Source organism: Lissotriton vulgaris, chromosome 2_1 (assembly GCF_964263255.1).
Source record: "Lissotriton vulgaris chromosome 2_1, aLisVul1.2, whole genome shotgun sequence".
In the NCBI taxonomy this organism is placed as follows: Eukaryota; Metazoa; Chordata; class Amphibia; order Caudata; family Salamandridae; genus Lissotriton; species Lissotriton vulgaris.
In genome coordinates, this window is record NC_141687.1 from 295,538,005 (window position 1) to 295,553,683 (window position 15,679).

Consider the following 15,679-nt stretch of genomic DNA (forward strand, 5'->3'; position numbering starts at 1 on the left):
AAAAAGTATTTTGCACAAAAAAACATAAACTATATTTTGGATACTTCTGTAGTTCCGAGAGGCTAAACGTCTAGTAGCTTTAAAAACCCGCATAAATTCAAGCTGGGTGGTAGGACAAGTTGTTGTTCATGTGAACGCTTTCCTAGATAACCAGGAATTCAGGGCGCTACTGAAAGCGATAGGTTCCGTTATCTCCTGTAGTTGCTGAAAGCAGGTTTTCACAAAGTTTGGACCATCGCCGAAGGCCATCCTCAGCTTAGAGTCTTATATGTGAACTGGGGAACAGTTCGTTTTTTTGGGTAACCGATCAAAGATGTTGACCTACATTTGATCTGTGGGGCAACTGTTCAAAATGTCAAGGTAGCTGTAATGCTACAACTTTTGTTTCCACACTTGCAAGCTTAGCAGGTCGCTTCACATATGCTAGCGATCAGTGTCACTCTTTTGGCTGATTGACTGTTCCTAATCTAGACCAAATATTCCCATTAAAAATCATCTCTATGATATTGTGGAAACCACAGTTTTTTGAAGAATTTTCCAGCTTTCCCTCTGGTACAGCGTTGGGTCAGGAAGAGTCAGGTTGAATTTAATTGGTTGCTGATTTAAAATATGCAAATTTTAAAGCAGTGTCACCAGGATCTATTAAGTATGTTTTAATGTAAATAAATGCATATGCGTGTGTATCGGTAGAATGTTATTTCGTGGAGTAACAGATATGTGTATATTTATATGTTTTTATTTCAGTTGATGATGCCGAACCGTGTCTTACTGTAAGTAAGGAGGGTTTCCCCCCTTTCTGTCTGTGTGAGCGATAAACAGTTTTATTAAGACTATACTTTCAGGGATCATTTCTATAGTTTTTAACTGAGGAAATGTGATTGAAAGTGTTTGGTCTTCGCTAACCACGATGAAGAATTGAAGTGTTTTCTTCTGAGCGTGAAGTGAGTGAACAGTGTTGCATTTATGTAGCTGCTGTTTGCTATTGATGATCGTTCTTATTTCTTTCAAGAGGATTGGAGAAAGAGTACACAATCTGAGTGGTTAGCTACTTTATAGGGTGTAAGGAAGTCTATCCGTTCTTAATTTCTTGCTTAGTTTGTTATTTTTATAGTGTGCACTTTGGTTTATTTTTATTTAGCTGTTGAGTTCATGAATACTTAGTAGAAGCTGTTGAGCTTTTTTGGACTTGTGGTTTTTGCAAGAGCTTATCTTTGAAAAGCACTTCTCACCGTCAGTTGGTATTTTGGTATGTTATTTATAAAAAAAGGTTTGTTTTTTAGAAAGTTTGGGAGTGAAGAGTACTTTTTAAACGGACTGTGCGTATGAGCTATTTGTAGAGCCTAGGCTGCTGCAAGGCAACTACTGCTACTCAACGATTTAACACTCTTTCAATTCGACTGTTTAAAGAAACCTCCTAATGCTAGTTAAGCCTTTTAGACTAAGAGGAAGCGTATCACCCTGGCCACAGGTTATACAACTTACAAGGCTGCGGTGGATCTTAGACTGCTGAGGATAAAAAACTCCTCCTTTGGTATTTGCTAAAGTTTTCACAGGAATTTGTGGAGTGCAAAGCAGAAGTAAAGGACTGTGTATGTTTACTTATCATTATGAAATCTAGTGTGCTCAGCACAAAAACTTGCAGCTCCTAACTAGCCCCCGTACAGCCCCTAGTACATCAAGGGCTTAATGTATTCGAACTTTGGAATTTGAAGGATCCATTGGGGAGAATGGAGTTGCAACAATAAAAAATAATGGTCAAAACGAGCCACCTGCTCCAGCAAGTACCATTTTCTTGGTTCTCCTGCTTTAACTCAGAATATTCTTAATTCATAGACTGGAATGTTGTGATATCAGAATAGACTTTCTACCTCGGGTATCACATTGATTAAATGCCCTATCCTCTCGATATAGAAGCTCAGCTTTAACTTGAGTCAAGAACTCAAACAGAGGGTATTTAAGGACCATTGTAGCCCCCTTTAGCGTTCCATTATGCTATATTCGAACACTGGAAGATTAGACCCTCATGTAGAGAATCGAAATATCAGCCGTTTGTAAATAGTAGGATAAACCCTGTGCCTTGAAACTTCTAATGGTTCGAGCCCCGACTGCCACCATTTTGGATTTCCACCGTGCTGCGACGCCTAGGAAAAGAGCTAGGTGGGCTGGCGCCAGACCGTAAATTGTGGAAGTTCACGGTGTGGTGACAGGCCAGGTGAATACCCATAGACTGTTCTTCTTGGTTATGCAAGAGTCTGGGGCATTGCCTGACTGGTTTTCCAGCCATGGCCTCTTTTTACGTAAAACTTACACAGTTAAGACCTTATTGTGATAGCCTTTTAGCCTGCCGCAAGAGGCAATGGCGACCAGGAACGGTCCTCTTTCCTCTGTTTGTCCCTAGCCTTCAACTTTAGTCTATCATGCTGAATTAAAGTTTAGTTCGCTAACTAAAGACTGCAGCGGCAGGTTTTAATTATCTATCACTGATCTGCTGAGAGCTTAGCCAGGTGACAGAAAAAAATGCTGTTGTGATATCTTCCTGTAACCCTTGGACAGCTTAGCATAGAGTTATAAAACTTTTTGTCACGATATGTTATGAAGAATCAAGATTGAAGTAGAAATTGTAAGTGGGCCGAAGGTGTTGCAGATAAGTTCTGATCTAAAAAGGAAGGTCACAGGCAGAGTTTTTTTTTTTAAACAACTGTCTACTGTTGACAGCTGTTCCTTTCTTCATTTAAGGATATGCTGGAAGACAGAAGTGTACACTGAAAAGTTCAATTCCGGGTTCTGATGAATATTAGGTACCAAACGTTTCCGGCAAGTATTCACTTCCCAGTGTAAAAAGTATTTTGCACAAAAAAACATAAACTATATTTTGGATACTTCTGTAGTTCCGAGAGGCTAAACGTCTAGTAGCTTTAAAAACCCGCATAAATTCAAGCTGGGTGGTAGGACAAGTTGTTGTTCATGTGAACGCTTTCCTAGATAACCAGGAATTCAGGGCGCTACTGAAAGCGATAGGTTCCGTTATCTCCTGTAGTTGCTGAAAGCAGGTTTTCACAAAGTTTGGACCATCGCCGAAGGCCATCCTCAGCTTAGAGTCTTATATGTGAACTGGGGAACAGTTCGTTTTTTTGGGGTAACCGTTCAAAGATGTTGACCTACATTTGATCTGTGGGGCAACTGTTCAAAATGTCAAGGTAGCTGTAATGCTACAACTTTTGTTTCCACACTTGCAAGCTTAGCAGGTCGCTTCACATATGCTAGCGATCAGTGTCACTCTTTTGGCTGATTGACTGTTCCTAATCTAGACCAAATATTCCCATTAAAAATCATCTCTATGATATTGTGGAAACCACAGTTTTTTGAAGAATTTTCCAGCTTTCCCTCTGGTACAGCGTTGGGTCAGGAAGAGTCAGGTTGAATTTAATTGGTTGCTGATTTAAAATATGCAAATTTTAAAGCAGTGTCACCAGGATCTATTAAGTATGTTTTAATGTAAATAAATGCATATGCGTGTGTATCGGTAGAATGTTATTTCGTGGAGTAACAGATATGTGTATATTTATATGTTTTTATTTCAGTTGATGATGCCGAACCGTGTCTTACTGTAAGTAAGGAGGGTTTCCCCCCTTTCTGTCTGTGTGAGCGATAAACAGTTTTATTAAGACTATACTTTCAGGGATCATTTCTATAGTTTTTAACTGAGGAAATGTGATTGAAAGTGTTTGGTCTTCGCTAACCACGATGAAGAATTGAAGTGTTCTCTTCTGAGCGTGAAGTGAGTGAACAGTGTTGCATTTATGTAGCTGCTGTTTGCTATTGATGATCGTTCTTATTCCTTTCAAGAGGATTGGAGAAAGAGTACACAATCTGAGTGGTTAGCTACTTTATAGGGTGTAAGGAAGTCTATCCGTTCTTAATTTCTTGCTTAGTTTGTTATTTTTATAGTGTGCACTTTGGTTTATTTTTATTTAGCTGTTGAGTTCATGAATACTTAGTAGAAACTGTTGAGCTTTTTTGGACTTGTGGTTTTTGCAAGAGCTTATCTTTGAAAAGCACTTCTCACCGTCAGTTGGTATTTTGGTATGTTATTTATAAAAAAAGGTTTGTCTTTTAGAAAGTGGGGAGTGAAGAGTACTTTTTAAACGGACTGTGCATATGAGCTATTTGTAGAGCCTAGGCTGCTGCAAGGCAACTACTGCTACTCAACGATTTAACACTCTTTCAATTCGACTGTTTAAAGAAACCTCCTAATGCTAGTTAAGCCTTTTAGACTAAGAGGAAGCGTATCACCCTGGCCACAGGTTATACAACTTACAAGGCTGCGGTGGATCTTAGACTGCTGAGGATAAAAAACTCCTCCTTTGGTATTTGCTAAAGTTTTCACAGGAATTTGTGGAGTGCAAAGCAGAAGTAAAGGACTGTGTATGTTTACTTATCATTATGAAATCTAGTGTGCTCAGCACAAAAACTTGCAGCTCCCAACTAGCCCCCGTACAGCCCCTACTACATCAAGGGCTTAATGTATTCGAACTTTGGAATTTGAAGGATCCATTGGGGAGAATGGAGTTGCAACAATAAAAAATAATGGTCAAAACGAGCCACCTGCTCCAGCAAGTACCATTTTCTTGGTTCTCCTGCTTTAACTCAGAATATTCTTAATTCATAGACTGGAATGTTGTGATATCAGAATAGACTTTCTACCTCGGGTATCACATTGATTAAATGCCCTATCCTCTCGATATAGAAGCTCAGCTTTAACTTGAGTCAAGAACTCAAACAGAGGGTATTTAAGGACCATTGTAGCCCCCTTTAGCGTTCCATTATGCTATATTCGAACACTGGAAGATTAGACCCTCATGTAGAGAATCGAAATATCAGCCGTTTGTAAATAGTAGGATAAACCCTGTGCCTTGAAACTTCTAATGGTTCGAGCCCCGACTGCCACCATTTTGGATTTCCACCGTGCTGCGACGCCTAGGAAAAGACCTAGGTGGGCTGGCGCCAGACCGTAAATTGTGGTAGTTCACGGTGTGGTGACAGGCCAGGTGAATACCCATAGACTGTTCTTCTTGGTTATGCAGGAGTCTGGGGCATTGCCCGACTGGTTTTCCAGCCATGGCCTCTTTTTACGTAAAACTTACACAGTTAAGACCTTACTGTGATAGCCTTTTAGCCTGCCGCTAGAGGCAATGGCGACCAGGAACGGTCCCCTTTCCTCTGTTTGTCCCTAGCCTTCAACTTTAGTCTATCATGCTGAATTAAAGTTTAGTTCTCTAACCAAAGACTGCAGCGGCAGGTTTTAATTATCTATCACTGATCTGCTGAGAGCTTAGCCAGGTGACAGAAAAAATGCTGTTGTGATATCTTCCTGTAACCCTTGGACAGCTTAGCATAGAGTTATAAAACTTTTTGTTCGCGATATGTTATGAAGAATCAAGATTGAAGTAGAAATTGTAAGTGGTCCGAAGGTGTTGCAGATAAGTTCTGATCTAAAAAGGAAGGTCACAGGCAGAGTTTTTTTTTTAAACAACTGTCTACTGTTGACAGTTGTTCCTTTCTTCATTTAAGGATATGCTGGAAGACAGAAGTGTACACTGAAAAGTTCAATTCCGGGTTGTGATGAATATTAGGTACCAAACGTTTCCGGCAAGTATTCACTTCCCAGTGTAAAAAGTATTTTGCACAAAAAAACATAAACTATATTTTGGATACTTCTGTAGTTCCGAGAGGCTAAACGTCTAGTAGCTTTAAAAACCCGCATAAATTCAAGCTGGGTGGTAGGACAAGTTGTTGTTCATGTGAACGCTTTCCTAGATAACCAGGAATTCAGGGCGCTACTGAAAGCGATAGGTTCCGTTATCTCCTGTAGTTGCTGAAAGCAGGTTTTCACAAAGTTTGGACCATCGCCGAAGGCCATCCTCAGCTTAGAGTCTTATATGTGAACTGGGGAACAGTTTGTTTTTTTGGGGTAACCGATCAAAGATGTTGACCTACATTTGATCTGTGGGGCAACTGTTCAAAATGTCAAGGTAGCTGTAATGCTACAACTTTTGTTTCCACACTTGCAAGCTTAGCAGGTCGCTTCACATATGCTAGCGATCAGTGTCACTCTTTTGGCTGATTGACTGTTCCTAATCTAGACCAAATATTCCCATTAAAAATCATCTCTATGATATTGTGGAAACCACAGTTTTTTGAAGAATTTTCCAGCTTTCCCTCTGGTACAGCGTTGGGTCAGGAAGAGTCAGGTTGAATTTAATTGGTTGCTGATTTAAAATATGCAAATTTTAAAGCAGTGTCACCAGGATCTATTAAGTATGTTTTAATGTAAATAAATGCATATGCGTGTGTATCGGTAGAATATTATTTCGTGGAGTAACAGATATGTGTATATTTATATGTTTTTACTTCAGTTGATGATGCCGAACCGTGTCTTACTGTAAGTAAGGAGGGTTTCCCCCCTTTCTGTCTGTGTGAGCGATAAACACTTTTATTAAGACTATACTTTCAGGGATCATTTCTATAGTTTTTAACTGAGGAAATGTGATTGACAGTGTTTGGTCTTCGCTAACCACGATGAAGAATTGAAGTGTTCTCTTCTGAGCGTGAAGTGAGTGAACAGTGTTGCATTTATGTAGCTGCTGTTTGCTATTGATGATCGTTCTTATTCCTTTCAAGAGGATTGGAGAAAGAGTACACAATCTGAGTGGTTAGCTACTTTATAGGGTGTAAGGAAGTCTATCCGTTCTTAATTTCTTGCTTAGTTTGTTATTTTTATAGTGTGCACTTTGGTTTATTTTTATTTAGCTGTTGAGTTCATGAATACTTAGTAGAAGCTGTTGAGCTTTTTTGGACTTGTGGTTTTTGCAAGAGCTTATCTTTGAAAAGCACTTCTCACCGTCAGTTGGTATTTTGGTATGTTATTTATAAAAAAAGGTTTGTCTTTTAGAAAGTGGGGAGTGAAGAGTACTTTTTAAACGGACTGTGCATATGAGCTATTTGTAGAGCCTAGGCTGCTGCAAGGCAACTACTGCTACTCAACGATTTAACACTCTTTCAATTCGACTGTTTAAAGAAACCTCCTAATGCTAGTTAAGCCTTTTAGACTAAGAGGAAGCGTATCACCCTGGCCACAGGTTATACAACTTACAAGGCTGCGGTGGATCTTAGACTGCTGAGGATAAAAAACTCCTCCTTTGGTATTTGCTAAAGTTTTCACAGGAATTTGTGGAGTGCAAAGCAGAAGTAAAGGACTGTGTATGTTTACTTATCATTATGAAATCTAGTGTGCTCAGCACAAAAACTTGCAGCTCCCAACTAGCCGCCGTACAGCCCCTACTACATCAAGGGCTTAATGTATTCGAACTTTGGAATTTGAAGGATCCATTGGGGAGAATGGAGTTGCAACAATAAAAAATAATGGTCAAAACGAGCCACCTGCTCCAGCAAGTACCATTTTCTTGGTTCTCCTGCTTTAACTCAGAATATTCTTAATTCATAGACTGGAATGTTGTGATATCAGAATGGACTTTCTACCTCGGGTATCACATTGATTAAATGCCCTATCCTCTCGATATAGAAGCTCAGCTTTAACTTGAGTCAAGAACTCAAACAGAGGGTATTTAAGGACCATTGTAGCCCCCTTTAGCGTTCCATTATGCTATATTCGAACACTGGAAGATTAGACCCTCATGTAGAGAATCGAAATATCAGCCGTTTGTAAATAGTAGGATAAACCCTGTGCCTTGAAACTTCTAATGGTTCGAGCCCCGACTGCCACCATTTTGGATTTCCACCGTGCTGCGACGCCTAGGAAAAGACCTAGGTGGGCTGGCGCCAGACCGTAAATTGTGGTAGTTCACGGTGTGGTGACAGGCCAGGTGAATACCCATAGACTGTTCTTCTTGGTTATGCAGGAGTCTGGGGCATTGCCCGACTGGTTTTCCAGCCATGGCCTCTTTTTACGTAAAACTTACACAGTTAAGACCTTACTGTGATAGCCTTTTAGCCTGCCGCTAGAGGCAATGGCGACCAGGAACGGTCCCCTTTCCTCTGTTTGTCCCTAGCCTTCAACTTTAGTCTATCATGCTGAATTAAAGTTTAGTTCTCTAACCAAAGACTGCAGCGGCAGGTTTTAATTATCTATCACTGATCTGCTGAGAGCTTAGCCAGGTGACAGAAAAAATGCTGTTGTGATATCTTCCTGTAACCCTTGGACAGCTTAGCATAGAGTTATAAAACTTTTTGTTCGCGATATGTTATGAAGAATCAAGATTGAAGTAGAAATTGTAAGTGGTCCGAAGGTGTTGCAGATAAGTTCTGATCTAAAAAGGAAGGTCACAGGCAGAGTTTTTTTTTTAAACAACTGTCTACTGTTGACAGTTGTTCCTTTCTTCATTTAAGGATATGCTGGAAGACAGAAGTGTACACTGAAAAGTTCAATTCCGGGTTCTGATGAATATTAGGTACCAAACGTTTCCGGCAAGTATTCACTTCCCAGTGTAAAAAGTATTTTGCACAAAAAAACATAAACTATATTTTGGATACTTCTGTAGTTCCGAGAGGCTAAACGTCTAGTAGCTTTAAAAACCCGCATAAATTCAAGCTGGGTGGTAGGACAAGTTGTTGTTCATGTGAACGCTTTCCTAGATAACCAGGAATTCAGGGCGCTACTGAAAGCGATAGGTTCCGTTATCTCCTGTAGTTGCTGAAAGCAGGTTTTCACAAAGTTTGGACCATCGCCGAAGGCCATCCTCAGCTTAGAGTCTTATATGTGAACTGGGGAACAGTTCGTTTTTTTGGGGTAACCGTTCAAAGATGTTGACCTACATTTGATCTGTGGGGCAACTGTTCAAAATGTCAAGGTAGCTGTAATGCTACAACTTTTGTTTCCACACTTGCAAGCTTAGCAGGTCGCTTCACATATGCTAGCGATCAGTGTCACTCTTTTGGCTGATTGACTGTTCCTAATCTAGACCAAATATTCCCATTAAAAATCATCTCTATGATATTGTGGAAACCACAGTTTTTTGAAGAATTTTCCAGCTTTCCCTCTGGTACAGCGTTGGGTCAGGAAGAGTCAGGTTGAATTTAATTGGTTGCTGATTTAAAATATGCAAATTTTAAAGCAGTGTCACCAGGATCTATTAAGTATGTTTTAATGTAAATAAATGCATATGCGTGTGTATCGGTAGAATGTTATTTCGTGGAGTAACAGATATGTGTATATTTATATGTTTTTATTTCAGTTGATGATGCCGAACCGTGTCTTACTGTAAGTAAGGAGGGTTTCCCCCCTTTCTGTCTGTGTGAGCGATAAACAGTTTTATTAAGACTATACTTTCAGGGATCATTTCTATAGTTTTTAACTGAGGAAATGTGATTGAAAGTGTTTGGTCTTCGCTAACCACGATGAAGAATTGAAGTGTTCTCTACTGAGCGTGAAGTGAGTGAACAGTGTTGCATTTATGTAGCTGCTGTTTGCTATTGATGATCGTTCTTATTCCTTTCAAGAGGATTGGAGAAAGAGTACACAATCTGAGTGGTTAGCTACTTTATAGGGTGTAAGGAAGTCTATCCGTTCTTAATTTCTTGCTTAGTTTGTTATTTTTATAGTGTGCACTTTGGTTTATTTTTATTTAGCTGTTGAGTTCATGAATACTTAGTAGAAGCTGTTGAGCTTTTTTGGACTTGTGGTTTTTGCAAGAGCTTATCTTTGAAAAGCACTTCTCACCGTCAGTTGGTATTTTGGTATGTTATTTATAAAAAAAGGTTTGTTTTTTAGAAAGTTTGGGAGTGAAGAGTACTTTTTAAACAGACTGTGCGTATGAGCTATTTGTAGAGCCTAGGCTGCTGCAAGGCAACTACTGCTACTCAACGATTTAACACTCTTTCAATTCGACTGTTTAAAGAAACCTCCTAATGCTAGTTAAGCCTTTTAGACTAAGAGGAAGCGTATCACCCTGGCCACAGGTTATACAACTTACAAGGCTGCGGTGGATCTTAGACTGCTGAGGATAAAAAACTCCTCCTTTGGTATTTGCTAAAGTTTTCACAGGAATTTGTGGAGTGCAAAGCAGAAGTAAAGGACTGTGTATGTTTACTTATCATTATGAAATCTAGTGTGCTCAGCACAAAAACTTGCAGCTCCCAACTAGCCCCCGTACAGCCCCTACTACATCAAGGGCTTAATGTATTCGAACTTTGGAATTTGAAGGATCCATTGGGGAGAATGGAGTTGCAACAATAAAAAATAATGGTCAAAACGAGCCACCTGCTCCAGCAAGTACCATTTTCTTGGTTCTCCTGCTTTAACTCAGAATATTCTTAATTCATAGACTGGAATGTTGTGATATCAGAATAGACTTTCTACCTCGGGTATCACATTGATTAAATGCCCTATCCTCTCGATATAGAAGCTCAGCTTTAACTTGAGTCAAGAACTCAAACAGAGGGTATTTAAGGACCATTGTAGCCCCCTTTAGCGTTCCATTATGCTATATTCGAACACTGGAAGATTAGACCCTCATGTAGTGAATCGAAATATCAGCCGTTTGTAAATAGTAGGATAAACCCTGTGCCTTGAAACTTCTAATGGTTCGAGCCCCGACTGCCACCATTTTGGATTTCCACCGTGCTGCGACGCCTAGGAAAAGACCTAGGTGGGCTGGCGCCAGACCGTAAATTGTGGAAGTTCACGGTGTGGTGACAGGCCAGGTGAATACCCATAGACTGTTCTTCTTGGTTATGCAAGAGTCTGGGGCATTGCCCGACTGGTTTTCCAGCCATGGCCTCTTTTTACGTAAAACTTACACAGTTAAGACCTTACTGTGATAGCCTTTTAGCCTGCCGCAAGAGGCAATGGCGACCAGGAACGGTCCCCTTTCCTCTGTTTGTCCCTAGCCTTCAACTTTAGTCTATCATGCTGAATTAAAGTTTAGTTCTCTAACCAAAGACTGTAGCGGCAGGTTTTAATTATCTATCACTGATCTGCTGAGAGCTTAGCCAGGTGACAGAAAAAATGCTGTTGTGATATCTTCCTGTAACCCTTGGACAGCTTAGCATAGAGTTATAAAACTTTTTGTTCGCGATATGTTATGAAGAATCAAGATTGAAGTAGAAATTGTAAGTGGTCCGAAGGTGTTGCAGATAAGTTCTGATCTAAAAAGGAAGGTCACAGGCAGAGTTTTTTTTTAAACAACTGTCTACTGTTGACAGTTGTTCCTTTCTTCATTTAAGGATATGCTGGAAGACAGAAGTGTACACTGAAAAGTTCAATTCCGGGTTGTGATGAATATTAGGTACCAAACGTTTCCGGCAAGTATTCACTTCCCAGTGTAAAAAGTATTTTGCACAAAAAAACATAAACTATATTTTGGATACTTCTGTAGTTCCGAGAGGCTAAACGTCTAGTAGCTTTAAAAACCCGCATAAATTCAAGCTGGGTGGTAGGACAAGTTGTTGTTCATGTGAACGCTTTCCTAGATAACCAGGAATTCAGGGCGCTACTGAAAGCGATAGGTTCCGTTATCTCCTGTAGTTGCTGAAAGCAGGTTTTCACAAAGTTTGGACCATCGCCGAAGGCCATCCTCAGCTTAGAGTCTTATATGTGAACTGGGGAACAGTTTTTTTTTTTGGGGTAACCGATCAAAGATGTTGACCTACATTTGATCTGTGGGGCAACTGTTCAAAATGTCAAGGTAGCTGTAATGCTACAACTTTTGTTTCCACACTTGCAAGCTTAGCAGGTCGCTTCACATATGCTAGCGATCAGTGTCACTCTTTTGGCTGATTGACTGTTCCTAATCTAGACCAAATATTCCCATTAAAAATCATCTCTATGATATTGTGGAAACCACAGTTTTTTTAAGAATTTTCCAGCTTTCCCTCTGGTACAGCGTTGGGTCAGGAAGAGTCAGGTTGAATTTAATTGGTTGCTGATTTAAAATATGCAAATTTTAAAGCAGTGTCACCAGGATCTATTAAGTATGTTTTAATGTAAATAAATGCATATGCGTGTGTATCGGTAGAATATTATTTCGTGGAGTAACAGATATGTGTATATTTATATGTTTTTACTTCAGTTGATGATGCCGAACCGTGTCTTACTGTAAGTAAGGAGGGTTTCCCCCCTTTCTGTCTGTGTGAGCGATAAACACTTTTATTAAGACTATATTTTCAGGGATCATTTCTATAGTTTTTAACTGAGGAAATGTGATTGACAGTGTTTGGTCTTCGCTAACCACGATGAAGAATTGAAGTGTTCTCTTCTGAGCGTGAAGTGAGTGAACAGTGTTGCATTTATGTAGCTGCTGTTTGCTATTGATGATCGTTCTTATTCCTTTCAAGAGGATTGGAGAAAGAGTACACAATCTGAGTGGTTAGCTACTTTATAGGGTGTAAGGAAGTCTATCCGTTCTTAATTTCTTGCTTAGTTTGTTATTTTTATAGTGTGCACTTTGGTTTATTTTTATTTAGCTGTTGAGTTCATGAATACTTAGTAGAAACTGTTGAGCTTTTTTGGACTTGTGGTTTTTGCAAGAGCTTATCTTTGAAAAGCACTTCTCACCGTCAGTTGGTATTTTGGTATGTTATTTATAAAAAAAGGTTTGTCTTTTAGAAAGTGGGGAGTGAAGAGTACTTTTTAAACGGACTGTGCATATGAGCTATTTGTAGAGCCTAGGCTGCTGCAAGGCAACTACTGCTACTCAACGATTTAACACTCTTTCAATTCGACTGTTTAAAGAAACCTCCTAATGCTAGTTAAGCCTTTTAGACTAAGAGGAAGCGTATCACCCTGGCCACAGGTTATACAACTTACAAGGCTGCGGTGGATCTTAGACTGCTGAGGATAAAAAACTCCTCCTTTGGTATTTGCTAAAGTTTTCACAGGAATTTGTGGAGTGCAAAGCAGAAGTAAAGGACTGTGTATGTTTACTTATCATTATGAAATCTAGTGTGCTCAGCACAAAAACTTGCAGCTCCCAACTAGCCCCCGTACAGCCCCTACTACATCAAGGGCTTAATGTATTCGAACTTTGGAATTTGAAGGATCCATTGGGGAGAATGGAGTTGCAACAATAAAAAATAATGGTCAAAACGAGCCACCTGCTCCAGCAAGTACCATTTTCTTGGTTCTCCTGCTTTAACTCAGAATATTCTTAATTCATAGACTGGAATGTTGTGATATCAGAATAGACTTTCTACCTCGGGTATCACATTGATTAAATGCCCTATCCTCTCGATATAGAAGCTCAGCTTTAACTTGAGTCAAGAACTCAAACAGAGGGTATTTAAGGACCATTGTAGCCCCCTTTAGCGTTCCATTATGCTATATTCGAACACTGGAAGATTAGACCCTCATGTAGAGAATCGAAATATCAGCCGTTTGTAAATAGTAGGATAAACCCTGTGCCTTGAAACTTCTAATGGTTCGAGCCCCGACTGCCACCATTTTGGATTTCCACCGTGCTGCGACGCCTAGGAAAAGACCTAGGTGGGCTGGCGCCAGACCGTAAATTGTGGTAGTTCACGGTGTGGTGACAGGCCAGGTGAATACCCATAGACTGTTCTTCTTGGTTATGCAGGAGTCTGGGGCATTGCCCGACTGGTTTTCCAGCCATGGCCTCTTTTTACGTAAAACTTACACAGTTAAGACCTTACTGTGATAGCCTTTTAGCCTGCCGCTAGAGGCAATGGCGACCAGGAACGGTCCCCTTTCCTCTGTTTGTCCCTAGCCTTCAACTTTAGTCTATCATGCTGAATTAAAGTTTAGTTCTCTAACCAAAGACTGCAGCGGCAGGTTTTAATTATCTATCACTGATCTGCTGAGAGCTTAGCCAGGTGACAGAAAAAATGCTGTTGTGATATCTTCCTGTAACCCTTGGACAGCTTAGCATAGAGTTATAAAACTTTTTGTTCGCGATATGTTATGAAGAATCAAGATTGAAGTAGAAATTGTAAGTGGTCCGAAGGTGTTGCAGATAAGTTCTGATCTAAAAAGGAAGGTCACAGGCAGAGTTTTTTTTTTAAACAACTGTCTACTGTTGACAGTTGTTCCTTTCTTCATTTAAGGATATGCTGGAAGACAGAAGTGTACACTGAAAAGTTCAATTCCGGGTTGTGATGAATATTAGGTACCAAACGTTTCCGGCAAGTATTCACTTCCCAGTGTAAAAAGTATTTTGCACAAAAAAACATAAACTATATTTTGGATACTTCTGTAGTTCCGAGAGGCTAAACGTCTAGTAGCTTTAAAAACCCGCATAAATTCAAGCTGGGTGGTAGGACAAGTTGTTGTTCATGTGAACGCTTTCCTAGATAACCAGGAATTCAGGGCGCTACTGAAAGCGATAGGTTCCGTTATCTCCTGTAGTTGCTGAAAGCAGGTTTTCACAAAGTTTGGACCATCGCCGAAGGCCATCCTCAGCTTAGAGTCTTATATGTGAACTGGGGAACAGTTTTTTTTTTTGGGGTAACCGATCAAAGATGTTGACCTACATTTGATCTGTGGGGCAACTGTTCAAAATGTCAAGGTAGCTGTAATGCTACAACTTTTGTTTCCACACTTGCAAGCTTAGCAGGTCGCTTCACATATGCTAGCGATCAGTGTCACTCTTTTGGCTGATTGACTGTTCCTAATCTAGACCAAATATTCCCATTAAAAATCATCTCTATGATATTGTGGAAACCACAGTTTTTTGAAGAATTTTCCAGCTTTCCCTCTGGTACAGCGTTGGGTCAGGAAGAGTCAGGTTGAATTTAATTGGTTGCTGATTTAAAATATGCAAATTTTAAAGCAGTGTCACCAGGATCTATTAAGTATGTTTTAATGTAAATAAATGCATATGCGTGTGTATCGGTAGAATATTATTTCGTGGAGTAACAGATATGTGTATATTTATATGTTTTTACTTCAGTTGATGATGCCGAACCGTGTCTTACTGTAAGTAAGGAGGGTTTCCCCCCTTTCTGTCTGTGTGAGCGATAAACACTTTTATTAAGACTATACTTTCAGGGATCATTTCTATAGTTTTTAACTGAGGAAATGTGATTGACAGTGTTTGGTCTTCGCTAACCACGATGAAGAATTGAAGTGTTCTCTTCTGAGCGTGAAGTGAGTGAACAGTGTTGCATTTATGTAGCTGCTGTTTGCTATTGATGATCGTTCTTATTCCTTTCAAGAGGATTGGAGAAAGAGTACACAATCTGAGTGGTTGGCTACTTTATAGGGTGTAAGGAAGTCTATCCGTTCTTAATTTCTTGCTTAGTTTGTTATTTTTATAGTGTGCACTTTGGTTTATTTTTATTTAGCTGTTGAGTTCATGAATACTTAGTAGAAGCTGTTGAGCTTTTTTGGACTTGTGGTTTTTGCAAGAGCTTATCTTTGAAAAGCACTTCTCACCGTCAGTTGGTATTTTGGTATGTTATTTATAAAAAAAGGTTTGTCTTTTAGAAAGTGGGGAGTGAAGAGTACTTTTTAAACGGACTGTGCATATGAGCTATTTGTAGAGCCTAGGCTGCTGCAAGGCAACTACTGCTACTCAACGATTTAACACTCTTTCAATTCGACTGTTTAAAGAAACCTCCTAATGCTAGTTAAGCCTTTTAGACTAAGAGGAAGCGTATCACCCTGGCCACAGGTTATACAACTTACAAGGCTGCGGTGGATCTTAGA

General features: G+C 39.8%; 6 non-coding genes across 6 annotated transcripts; all 6 read left to right on the plus strand.

Annotated features, from left to right (window-relative positions):
• The first annotated feature begins 826 nt into the window (after window positions 1-826).
• Window positions 827-1,042, plus strand: LOC147730191 (small nucleolar RNA U3). Its single transcript, XR_015309115.1, has one exon. It is a non-coding gene; the product is annotated as a small nucleolar RNA U3 (small nucleolar RNA).
• A 2,621-nt stretch (window positions 1,043-3,663) lies between these two features.
• LOC147730192 (small nucleolar RNA U3) lies at window positions 3,664-3,879 on the plus strand. The gene has a single exon (XR_015309034.1). It is a non-coding gene; the product is annotated as a small nucleolar RNA U3 (small nucleolar RNA).
• Window positions 3,880-6,498: 2,619 nt separating this feature from the next.
• On the plus strand, window positions 6,499-6,714 carry LOC147730193 (small nucleolar RNA U3). The gene has a single exon (XR_015309054.1). It is a non-coding gene; the product is annotated as a small nucleolar RNA U3 (small nucleolar RNA).
• Window positions 6,715-9,333: 2,619 nt separating this feature from the next.
• On the plus strand, window positions 9,334-9,549 carry LOC147730194 (small nucleolar RNA U3). Its single transcript, XR_015309099.1, has one exon. It is a non-coding gene; the product is annotated as a small nucleolar RNA U3 (small nucleolar RNA).
• A 2,619-nt stretch (window positions 9,550-12,168) lies between these two features.
• LOC147730195 (small nucleolar RNA U3) lies at window positions 12,169-12,384 on the plus strand. The gene has a single exon (XR_015309148.1). It is a non-coding gene; the product is annotated as a small nucleolar RNA U3 (small nucleolar RNA).
• Window positions 12,385-15,003: 2,619 nt separating this feature from the next.
• Window positions 15,004-15,219, plus strand: LOC147730196 (small nucleolar RNA U3). The gene has a single exon (XR_015309055.1). It is a non-coding gene; the product is annotated as a small nucleolar RNA U3 (small nucleolar RNA).
• Window positions 15,220-15,679: the final 460 nt, after the last annotated feature.